The sequence below is a fragment of the Phalangium opilio genome, unplaced genomic scaffold, assembly GCF_054372755.1.
Source record: "Phalangium opilio isolate 3A_F unplaced genomic scaffold, DU_Popi_V2 ptg000505l_1, whole genome shotgun sequence".
In the NCBI taxonomy this organism is placed as follows: Eukaryota; Metazoa; Arthropoda; class Arachnida; order Opiliones; family Phalangiidae; genus Phalangium; species Phalangium opilio.
The window spans coordinates 1,457,641-1,469,869 of record NW_028324239.1 but is presented as its reverse complement, the minus strand read 5'-3'; the positions used below and the strand labels follow the sequence as shown (position 1 = coordinate 1,469,869).

Below are 12,229 nucleotides of genomic sequence, written 5' to 3'. Positions count from 1 at the left end.
AGCTGTTAACCGAAAGGTTGGTGGTTCGAGCCCACCCGGGAGAGGTGTTGTGGGGTCTCAGATGTAGCGTGAAAAGTCATAACTTTTCCACAATACCTGACAACCATTTAATTTCTGAGCTTCCGTGGCTCAATGGTTAGCGCGCTAGGCTGTTAACCAATAGATTGGTGGTTCGAGCCCACCCGGTAGCGGTGTTATGGGATCTCAAATGTAACGTAAAAGTCAGAGTTTTTCCACAATACCTGACGAACATTTAATTTTTGGGCTTCCGTGGCGCAATGGTTAGTGCGTTCGGCTGTTAACCGAAAGGTTGGTGGTTCGAGCCACACGGGAGCGGTGTTATGGGATCTCAAATGTAACGTAAAAAGGCAAAGTTTTCCACAATACCTGACGAACATTTATTTTTCGGGCTTCCGTGGCGCAATGGATAGCGCGTTCGGCTGTTAATCGAAAGGTTGGTGGTTCGAGCCCACACGGGAGCGGTGTTATGGGATCTAAATGTAACGTAAAAAGTCAGAGTTTTTCCACAATATATAACGAACATTTATTTTTTGGGCTTCCGTGGCGCAATGGATTGCGCGTTCGGCTGTTAACCGAAAGGTTGGTGGTTCGAGCCCACACGGGAGCGGTGTTATGGGATCTCAAATGTAACGTAAAAAGTCAGAGTTTTTCCACAATACCTAACGAACATTCAATTTTTGGGCTTCCGTGGCGCAATGGTTAGCGCATTCAACTGTTAACCGAAAGGTTGATTGTTCGAGCCCACCCGGAAGCGGTGTTATGGGATCTCAAGTGTAACGTAAAAAGTCAGAGTTTTTCCACAATACCTGACAACCATTCAATTTCTGAGCTTCCGTGGCTCAATGGTTAGCGCGTTCGGCTGTTATCCAATAGGTTGGTGGTTCGAGCCCACCCGGGAGCGGTGTTATGGGATCTCAAATGTAACGTAAAAAGTCAGAGTTTTTCCACAATACCTGACGAACATTTAATTTTTGGGCTTCCGTGGCGCAATGGTTAGTGCGTTCGGCTGTTAACCGAAAGGTCGGTGGTTCGAGCCCACCCGGGAGCGGTATTGTGAATTCTCAAATGTAACGTAAAAAGGCAAAGTTTTTCCACAATACCTGACGAACATTTATTTTTCGGGCTTCCGTGGCGCAATGGATTGCGCGTTCGGCTGTTATCCGAAAGGTTGGTGGTTCGAGCCCACACGGGAGCGGTGTTATGGGATCTCAAATGTAACGTAAAAAGTCAGAGTTTTTCCACAATACCTAACGAACATTCAATTTTTGGGCTTCCGTGGCGCAATGGATAGCGCGTTCGGCTGCTAACCGAAAGGTTGGTGGTTCGAGCCACACGGGAGCGGTGTTATGGGATCTCAAATGTAACGTAAAAAGTCAGAGTTTTTCCACAATACCTGACGAACATTTAATTTTTGGGCTTCCGTGGCGCAATGGTTAGTGCGTTCGGCTGTTAACCGAAAGGTCGGTGGTTCGAGCCCACCCGGGAGCGGTATTGTGAATTCTCAAATGTAACGTAAAAAGGCAAAGTTTTTCCACAATACCTGACGAACATTTATTTTTCGGGCTTCCGTGGCGCAATGGATTGCGCGTTCGGCTGTTATCCGAAAGGTTGGTGGTTCGAGCCCACACGGGAGCGGTGTTATGGGATCTCAAATGTAACGTAAAAAGTCAGAGTTTTTCCACAATACCTAACGAACATTCAATTTTTGGGCTTCCGTGGCGCAATGGTTAGCGCATTCAGCTGTTAACCGAAAGGTTGATTGTTCGAGCCCACCCGGAAGCGGTGTTATGGGATCTCAAGTGTAACGTAAAAAGACAGAGTTTTTCCACAATACCTGACAACCATTCAATTTCTGAGCTTCCGTGGCTCAATGGTTAGCGCGTTCGGCTGTTATCCAATAGGTTGGTGGTTCGAGCCCACCCGGGAGCGGTGTTATGGGATCTCAAATGTAACGTAAAAAGTCAGAGTTTTTCCACAATACCTGACGAACATTTAATTTTTGTGCTTCCGTGGCGCAATGGTTAGCGCGTTCAGCTGTTAACCGAAAGGTTGGTGGTTCGAGCCCACCCGGGAGAGGTGTTGTGGGGTCTCAAATGTAACGTGAAAAGTCAGAGTTTTTCCACAATACCTGACGAACATTTATTTTTTGGGCTTCCGTGGCGCAATGGATAGCGCGTTCGGCTGTTAAACGAAAGGTTGGTGGTTCGAGCCCACCCGGGAGCGGTGTTATGGGATCTCAAATATAACGTAAAAAGTCAGAGTTTTTCCACAATACCTAACGAACATTTATTTTTTGGGCTTCCGTGGCGCAATGGATTGCGCGTTCGGCTGTTAACCGAAAGGTTGGTGGTTCGAGCCCACACGGGAGCGGTGTTATGGGATCTCAAATGTAACGTAAAAAGTCAGAGTTTTTCCACAATACCTAACGAACATTTAATTTTTGGGCTTCCGTGGCGCAATGGTTAGCGCATTCAGCTGTTAACCGAAAGGTTGGTTGTTCGAGCCCACCCGGAAGCGGTGTTATGGGATCTCAAGTGTAACGTAAAAAGTCAGAGTTTTTCCACAATACCTGACAACCATTCAATTTCTGAGCTTCCGTGGCTCAATGGTTAGCGCGTTCGGCTGTTATCCAATAGGTTGGTGGTTCGAGCCCACCCGGGAGCGGTGTTATGGGATCTCAAATGTAACGTAAAAAGTCAGAGTTTTTCCACAATACCTGACGAACATTTAATGTATGGGCTTCCTTGGCGCAATGGTTAGCGCGTTCAGCTGTTAACCGAAAGGTTGGTGGTTCGAGCCCACCCGGGAGAGTTGTTGTGGGGTCTCAAATGTAACGTAAAAAGTCAGAGTTTTTCCACAATACCTGACGAACATTTAATTTTTGGGCTTCCGTGACGCATTTTTTAGCGCGTTTAGCTGTTAACCGAAAGGTTGGTGGTTCGAGCCCACCCGGGAGAGGTGTTGTGGGGTCTCAGATGTAGCGTGAAAAGTAATAACTTTTCCACAATACCTGACAACCATTTAATTTCTGAGCTTCCGTGGCTCAATGGTTAGCGCACTAGGCTGTTAACCAATAGATTGGTGGTTCGAGCCCACCCGGAAGCGGTGTTATGGGATCTCAAGTGTAACGTAAAAAGTCAGAGTTTTTCCACAATACCTGACAAGCATTCAATTTCTGAGCTTCCGTGGCTCAATGGTTAGCGCGTTCGGCTGTTATCCAATAGGTTGGTGGTTCGAGCCCACCCGGGAGCGGTGTTATGGGATCTCAAATGTAACGTAAAAAGTCAGATCTTTTCCACAATACCTGACGAACATTTAATTTTTGGGCTTCCGTGGCGCATTTTTTAGCGCGTTCAGCTGTTAACCGAAAGGTTGGTGGTTCGAGCCCACCCGGGAGAGGTGTTGATGGGTCTCAGATGTAGCGTGAAAAGTCATAACTTTTCCACAATACCTGACAACCATTTAATTTCTGAGCTTCCGTGGCTCAATGGTTAGCGCGCTAGGCTGTTAACCAATAGATTGGTGGTTCGAGCCCACCCGGTAGCGGTGTTATGGGATCTCAAATGTAACGTAAAAGTCAGAGTTTTTCCACAATACCTGACGAACATTTAATTTTTGGGCTTCCGTGGCGCAATGGTTAGTGCGTTCGGCTGTTAACCGAAAGGTTGGTGGTTCGAGCCACACGGGAGCGGTGTTATGGGATCTCAAATGTAACGTAAAAAGGCAAAGTTTTCCACAATACCTGACGAACATTTATTTTTCGGGCTTCCGTGGCGCAATGGATAGCGCGTTCGGCTGTTAATCGAAAGGTTGGTGGTTCGAGCCCACACGGGAGCGGTGTTATGGGATCTAAATGTAACGTAAAAAGTCAGAGTTTTTCCACAATATATAACGAACATTTGTTTTTTGGGCTTCCGTGGCGCAATGGATTGCGCGTTCGGCTGTTAACCGAAAGGTTGGTGGTTCGAGCCCACACGGGAGCGGTGTTATGGGATCTCAAATGTAACGTAAAAAGTCAGAGTTTTTCCACAATACCTAACGAACATTCAATTTTTGGGCTTCCGTGGCGCAATGGTTAGCGCATTCAGCTGTTAACCGAAAGGTTGATTGTTCGAGCCCACCCGGAAGCGGTGTTATAGGATCTCAAGTGTAACGTAAAAAGTCAGAGTTTTTCCACAATACCTGACAACCATTCAATTTCTGAGCTTCCGTGGCTCAATGGTTAGCGCGTTCGGCTGTTATCCAATAGGTTGGTGGTTCGAGCCCACCCGGGAGCGGTGTTATGGGATCTCAAATGTAACGTAAAAAGTCAGAGTTTTTCCACAATACGTGACGAACATTTAATTTTTGTGCTTCCGTGGCGCAATGGTTAGCGCGTTCAGCTGTTAACCGAAAGGTTGGTGGTTCGAGCCCACCCGGGAGAGGTGTTGTGGGGTCTCAAATGTAACGTGAAAAGTCAGAGTTTTTCCACAATACCTGACGAACATTTAATTTTTGGGCTTCCGTGGCGCATTTTTTAGCGCGTTCAGCTGTTAACCGAAAGGTTGGTGGTTCGAGCCCACCCGCGAGAGGTGTTGTGGGGTCTCAGATGTAGCGTGAAAAGTCATAACTTTTCCACAATACCTGACAACCATTTAATTTCTGAGCTTCCGTGGCTCAATGGTTAGCGCGTTCGGCTGTTAACCAATAGGTTGGTGGTTCAAGCCCACCCGGTAGCGGTGTTATGGGATCTCAAATGTAACGTAAAAAGTCAGAGTTTTTCCACAATACCTGACGACCATTTATTGTTTGGGCTTCCGTGGCGCAATGGTTAGCGCGTGCGGCTGTTAACCGAAAGGTTGGTGGTTCGAGCCCACCCGGGAGCGGAGTTATGGGATCTAAAATGTAACGTAAAAAGTCAGAGTTTTTCCACAATACCTGACAACCATTCAATTTCTGAGCATCCGTGGCTCAATGGTTAGCGCGTTCGGCTGTTAACCAATAGGTTGGTGGTTCGAGCCCACCCGGGAGCGGTGTTTTGAAGTCTCAAATGTAACGTAAAAAGGCAAAGTTTTTCCACAATACCTGACGAACATTTATTTTTTGGGCTTCCGTGGCGCAATGGATAGCGCGTTCGGCTGCTAACCGAAAGGTTGGTTGTTCGAGCCACACGGGAGCGGTGTTATGGGATCTCAAATGTAACGTAAAAAGTCAGAGTTTTTCCACAATACCTAACGAACATTTATTTTTTGGGCTTCCGTGGCGCAATGGATTGCGCGTTCGGCTGTTAACCGAAAGGCTGGTGGTTCGAGCCCACCCGGGAGCGGTGTTATGGGATCTCAAATGTAACGTAAAAAGTCAGAGTTTTTCCACAATACCTGACAACCATTCAATTTCTGAGCTTCCGTGGCTCAATGGTTAGCGCGTTCGGCTGTTATCCAATAGGTTGGTGGTTCGAGCCCACCCGGGAGCGGTGTTATGGGATCTCAAATGTAACGTAAAAAGTCAGAGTTTTTCCACAATACCTGACGAACATTTAATTTTTGGGCTTCCGTGGCGCATTTTTTAGAGCGTTCAGCTGTTAACCGAAAGGTTGGTGGTTCGAGCCCACCCGGGAGAGGTGTTGTGGGGTCTCAGATGTAGCGTGAAAAGTCATAACTTTTCCACAATACCTGACAACCATTTAATTTCTGAGCTTCCGTGGCTCAATGGTTAGCGCGCTAGGCTGTTAACCAATAGATTGGTGGTTCGAGCCCACCCGGTAGCGGTGTTATGGGATCTCAAATGTAACGTAAAAGTCAGAGTTTTTCCACAATACCTGACGAACATTTATTTTTTGGGCTTCCGTGGCGCAATGGATAGCGCGTTCGGCTGTTAACCGAAAGGTTGGTGGTTCGAGCCCACCCGGGAGCGGTGTTGTGAAGTCTCAAATGTAACGTAAAAAGGAAAAGTTTTTCCACAATACCTGACGAACATTTATTTTTTGGGCTTCCGTGGCGCAATGGTTAGCGCGTGTTCGGCTGTTAAACGAAAGGTTGGTGGTTCGAGCCCACCCGGGAGCGGTGTTATGGGATGTCAAATGTAACGTAAAAAGTCAGAGTTTTTACAATACCTGACGAACATTTAATTTTTGGGCTTCCGTGGCTCAATGGTTAGCGCGTTTAGCTGTTAACCGAAAGGTTGGTGGTTCGAGCCCACCCGGGAGCGGAGTTATGGGATCTAAAATGTAACGTAAAAAGTCAGAGTTTTTCCACAATACCTGACAACCATTCAATTTCTGAGCATCCGTGGCTCAATGGTTAGCGCGTTCGGCTGCTAACCGAAAGGTTGGTGGTTCGAGCCACACGGGAGCGATGTTATGGGATCTCAAATGTAACGTAAAAAGTCAGAGTTTTTCCACAATACCTAACGAACATTTATTTTTTGGGCTTCCGTGGCGCAATGGATTGCGCGTTCGGCTGTTAACCGAAAGGCTGGTGGTTCGAGCCCACCCGGGAGCGGTGTTATGGGATCTCAAATGTAACGTAAAAAGTCAGAGTTTTTCCACAATACCTGACAACCATTTAATTTCTGAGCTTCCGTGGCTCAATGGTTAGCGCGCTAGGCTGTTAACCAATAGATTGGTGGTTCGAGCCCACCCGGTAGCGGTGTTATGGGATCTCAAATGTAACGTAAAAGTCAGAGTTTTTCCACAATACCTGACGAACATTTAATTTTTGGGCTTCCGTGGCGCAATGGTTAGTGCGTTCGGCTGTTAACCGAAAGGTCGGTGGTTCGAGCCCACCCGGGAGCGGTATTGTGAATTCTCAAATGTAACGTAAAAAGGCAAAGTTTTTCCACAATACCTGACGAACATTTATTTTTCGGGCTTCCGTGGCGCAATGGATAGCGCGTTCGGCTGTTAATCGAAAGGTTGGTGGTTCGAGCCCACACGGGAGCGGTGCTATGGGATCTAAATGTAACGTAAAAAGTCAGAGTTTTTCCACAATACCTAACGAACCTTTATTTTTTGGGCTTCCGTGGCGCAATGGATTGCGCGTTCGGCTGTTATCCGAAAGGTTGGTGGTTCGAGCCCACACGGGAGCGGTGTTATGGGATCTCAAATGTAACGTAAAAAGTCAGAGTTTTTCCACAATACCTAACGAACATTCAATTTTTGGGCTTCCGTGGCGCAATGGTTAGCGCATTCAGCTGTTAACCGAAAGGTTGATTGTTCGAGCCCACCCGGAAGCGGTGTTATGGGATCTCAAGTGTAACGTAAAAAGTCAGAGTTTTTCCACAATACCTGACAACCATTCAATTTCTGAGCTTCCGTGGCTCAATGGTTAGCGCGTTCGGCTGTTATCCAATAGGTTGGTGGTTCGAGCCCACCCGGGAGCGGTGTTATGGGATCTCAAATGTAACGTAAAAAGTCAGAGTTTTTCCACAATACCTGACGAACATTTAATTTTTGTGCTTCCGTGGCGCAATGGTTAGCGCGTTCAGCTGTTAACCGAAAGGTTGGTGGTTCGAGCCCACCCGGGAGAGGTGTTGTGGGGTCTCAAATGTAACGTGAAAAGTCAGAGTTTTTCCACAATACCTGACGAACATTTATTTTTTGGGCTTCCGTGGCGCAATGGATAGCGCGTTCGGCTGCTAACCGAAAGGTTGGTGGTTCGAGCCACACGGGAGCGGTGTTATGGGATCTCAAATGTAACGTAAAAAGTCAGAGTTTTTCCACAATACCTAACGAACATTTATTTTTTGGGCTTCCGTGGCGCAATGGATTGCGCGTTCGGCTGTTAACCGAAAGGCTGGTGGTTCGAGCCCACCCGGGAGCGGTGTTATGGGATCTCAAATGTAACGTAAAAAGTCAGAGTTTTTCCACAATACCTGACAACCATTCAATTTCTGAGCTTCCGTGGCTCAATGGTTAGCGCGTTCGGCTGTTATCCAATAGGTTGGTGGTTCGAGCCCACCCGGGAGCGGTGTTATGGGATCTCAAATGTAACGTAAAAAGTCAGAGTTTTTCCACAATACCTGACGAACATTTAATTTTTGGGCTTCCGTGGCGCATTTTTTAGAGCGTTCAGCTGTTAACCGAAAGGTTGGTGGTTCGAGCCCACCCGGGAGAGGTGTTGTGGGGTCTCAGATGTAGCGTGAAAAGTCATAACTTTTCCACAATACCTGACAACCATTTAATTTCTGAGCTTCCGTGGCTCAATGGTTAGCGCGCTAGGCTGTTAACCAATAGATTGGTGGTTCGAGCCCACCCGGTAGCGGTGTTATGGGATCTCAAATGTAACGTAAAAGTCAGAGTTTTTCCACAATACCTGACGAACATTTAATTTTTGGGCTTCCGTGGCGCAATGGTTAGTGCGTTTGGCTGTTAACCGAAAGGTTGGTGGTTCGAGCCACACGGGAGCGGTGTTATGGGATCTCAAATGTAACGTAAAAAGGCAAAGTTTTCCACAATACCTGACGAACATTTATTTTTCGGGCTTCCGTGGCGCAATGGATAGCGCGTTCGGCTGTTAATCGAAAGGTTGGTGGTTCGAGCCCACACGGGAGCGGTGTTATGGGATCTAAATGTAACGTAAAAAGTCAGAGTTTTTCCACAATACCTAACGAACATTTATTTTTTGGGCTTCCGTGGCGCAATGGATTGCGCGTTCGGCTGTTAACCGAAAGGTTGGTGGTTCGAGCCCACACGGGAGCGGTGTTATGGGATCTCAAATGTAACGTAAAAAGTCAGAGTTTTTCCACAATACCTAACGAACATTCAATTTTTGGGCTACCGTGGCGCAATGGTTAGCGCATTCAGCTGTTAACCGAAAGGTTGATTGTTCGAGCCCACCCGGAAGCGGTGTTATGGGATCTCAAGTGTAACGTAAAAAGTCAGAGTTTTTCCACAATACCTGACAACCATTCAATTTCTGAGCTTCCGTGGCTCAATGGTTAGCGCGTTCGGCTGTTATCCAATAGGTTGGTGGTTCGAGCCCACCCGGGAGCGGTGTTATGGGATCTCAAATGTAACGTAAAAAGTCAGAGTTTTTCCACAATACCTGACGAACATTTAATTTTTGTGCTTCCGTGGCGCAATGGTTAGCGCGTTCAGCTGTTAACCGAAAGGTTGGTGGTTCGAGCCCACCCGGGAGAGGTGTTGTGGGGTCTCAAATGTAACGTGAAAAGTCAGAGTTTTTCCACAATACCTGACGAACATTTAATTTTTGGGCTTCCGTGGCGCATTTTTTAGCGCGTTCAGCTGTTAACCGAAAGGTTGGTGGTTCGAGCCCACCCGGGAGCGGTGTTGTGAAGTCTCAAATGTAACGTAAAAAGGCAAAGTTTTTCCACAATACCTGACGAACATTTATTTTTTGGGCTTCCGTGGCGCAATGGATAGCGCGTTCGGCTGCTAACCGAAAGGTTGGTGGTTCGAGCCACACGGGAGCGGTGTTATGGGATCTCAAATGTAACGTAAAAAGTCAGAGTTTTTCCACAATACCTAACGAACATTTATTTTTTGGGCTTCCGTGGCGCAATGGATTGCGCGTTCGGCTGTTAACCGAAAGGCTGGTGGTTCGAGCCCACCCGGGAGCGGTGTTATGGGATCTCAAATGTAACGTAAAAAGTCAGAGTTTTTCCACAATACCTGACAACCATTCAATTTCTGAGCTTCCGTGGCTCAATGGTTAGCGCGTTCGGCTGTTATCCAATAGGTTGGTGGTTCGAGCCCACCCGGGAGCGGTGTTATGGGATCTCAAATGTAACGTAAAAAGTCAGAGTTTTTCCACAATACCTGACGAACATTTAATTTTTGGGCTTCCGTGGCGCAATTTTTAGAGCGTTCAGCTGTTAACCGAAAGGTTGGTGGTTCGAGCCCACCCGGGAGAGGTGTTGTGGGGTCTCAGATGTAGCGTGAAAAGTCATAACTTTTCCACAATACCTGACAACCATTTAATTTCTGAGCTTCCGTGGCTCAATGGTTAGCGCGCTAGGCTGTTAACCAATAGATTGGTGGTTCGAGCCCACCCGGTAGCGGTGTTATGGGATCTCAAATGTAACGTAAAAGTCAGAGTTTTTCCACAATACCTGACGAACATTTAATTTTTGGGCTTCCTTGGCGCAATGGTTAGCGCGTTCGTCTGTTAACCGAAAGGTTGGTGGTTCGAGCCCACCCGGGAGCGGTGTTGTGAAGTCTCAAATGTAACGTAAAAAGGCAAAGTTTTTCCACAATACCTGACGAACATTTATTTTTTGGGCTTCCGTGGCGCAATGGTTAGTGCGTTCGGCTGTTAACCGAAAGGTCGGTGGTTCGAGCCCACCCGGGAGCGGTATTGTGAATTCTCAAATGTAACGTAAAAAGGCAAAGTTTTTCCACAATACCTGACGAACATTTATTTTTCGGGCTTCCGTGGCGCAATGGATAGCGCGTTCGGCTGTTAATCGAAAGGTTGGTGGTTCGAGCCCACACGGGAGCGGTGCTATGGGATCTAAATGTAACGTAAAAAGTCAGAGTTTTTCCACAATACCTAACGAACCTTTATTTTTTGGGCTTCCGTGGCGCAATGGATTGCGCGTTCGGCTGTTATCCGAAAGGTTGGTGGTTCGAGCCCACACGGGAGCGGTGTTATGGGATCTCAAATGTAACGTAAAAAGTCAGAGTTTTTCCACAATACCTAACGAACATTCAATTTTTGGGCTTCCGTGGCGCAATGGTTAGCGCATTCAGCTGTTAACCGAAAGGTTGATTGTTCGAGCCCACCCGGAAGCGGTGTTATGGGATCTCAAGTGTAACGTAAAAAGTCAGAGTTTTTCCACAATACCTGACAACCATTCAATTTCTGAGCTTCCGTGGCTCAATGGTTAGCGCGTTCGGCTGTTATCCAATAGGTTGGTGGTTCGAGCCCTCCCGGGAGCGGTGTTATGGGATCTCAAATGTAACGTAAAAAGTCAGAGTTTTTCCACAATACCTGACGAACATTTAATTTTTGTGCTTCCGTGGCGCAATGGTTAGCGCGTTCAGCTGTTAACCGAAAGGTTGGTGGTTCGAGCCCACCCGGGAGAGGTGTTGTGGGGTCTCAAATGTAACGTGAAAAGTCAGAGTTTTTCCACAATACCTGACGAACATTTATTTTTTGGGCTTCCGTGGCGCAATGGATAGCGCGTTCGGCTGCTAACCGAAAGGTTGGTGGTTCGAGCCACACGGGAGCGGTGTTATGGGATCTCAAATGTAACGTAAAAAGTCAGAGTTTTTCCACAATACCTGACAACCATTCAATTTCTGAGCTTCCGTGGCTCAATGGTTAGCGCGTTCGGCTGTTATCCAATAGGTTGGTGGTTCGAGCCCACCCGGGAGCGGTGTTATGGGATCTCAAATGTAACGTAAAAAGTCAGAGTTTTTCCACAATACCTGACGAACATTTAATATATGGGCTTCCTTGGCCCAATGGTTAGCGCGTTCAGCTGTTAACCGAAAGGTTGGTGGTTCGAGCCCACCCGGGAGAGGTGTTGTGGGGTCTCAAATGTAACGTAAAAAGTCAGAGTTTTTCCACAATACCTGACGAACATTTAATTTTTGGGCTTCCGTGACGCATTTTTTAGCGCGTTTAGCTGTTAACCGAAAGGTTGGTGGTTCGAGCTCACCCGGGAGAGGTGTTGTGGGGTCTCAGATGTAGCGTGAAAAGTCATAACTTTTCCACAATACCTGACAACCATTTAATTTCTGAGCTTCCGTGGCTCAATGGTTAGCGCGCTCGGCTGTTAACCAATAGATTGGTGGTTCGAGCCCACCCGGAAGCGGTGTTATGGGGTCTCAGATGTAGCGTGAAAAGTCATAACTTTTCCACAATACCTGACAACCATTTAATTTCTGAGCTTCCGTGGCTCAATGGTTAGCGCGTTCGGCTGTTAACCAATAGGTTGGTGGTTCGAGCCCACCCGGTAGCGGTGTTATGGGATCTCAAATGTAACGTAAAAAGTCAGAGTTTTTCCACAATACCTGACGAACATTTAATTTTTGGGCTTCCGTGGCGTAATGGTTAGCGCGTTCAGCTGTTAACCGAAAGGTTGGTGGTTCGAGCCCACCCGGGAGAGGTGTTGTGGGGTCTTAAATGTAACGTAAAAAGTCAGAGTTTTTCCACAATACCTGACGAACATTTATTTTTTGGGCTTCCGTGGCGCAATGATAAGCGCGTTCAGCTGTTAACCGAAAGGTTGGTGGTTCGAGCCCACCTGGAAGCGGTGTTGT

At 47.2% G+C, this 12,229-nt stretch overlaps 4 non-coding genes across 4 annotated transcripts; all 4 read left to right on the top strand.

The window, feature by feature from the left end:
* Window positions 1-1,290: 1,290 nt before the first annotated feature.
* On the top strand, window positions 1,291-1,362 carry TRNAS-GCU (transfer RNA serine (anticodon GCU)). Its single transcript has one exon. It is a non-coding gene; the product is annotated as a tRNA-Ser (tRNA).
* Window positions 1,363-7,601: 6,239 nt separating this feature from the next.
* Window positions 7,602-7,673, top strand: TRNAS-GCU (transfer RNA serine (anticodon GCU)). Its single transcript has one exon. It is a non-coding gene; the product is annotated as a tRNA-Ser (tRNA).
* A 1,687-nt stretch (window positions 7,674-9,360) lies between these two features.
* Window positions 9,361-9,432, top strand: TRNAS-GCU (transfer RNA serine (anticodon GCU)). Its single transcript has one exon. It is a non-coding gene; the product is annotated as a tRNA-Ser (tRNA).
* A 1,689-nt stretch (window positions 9,433-11,121) lies between these two features.
* TRNAS-GCU (transfer RNA serine (anticodon GCU)) lies at window positions 11,122-11,193 on the top strand. The gene has a single exon. It is a non-coding gene; the product is annotated as a tRNA-Ser (tRNA).
* Window positions 11,194-12,229: the final 1,036 nt, after the last annotated feature.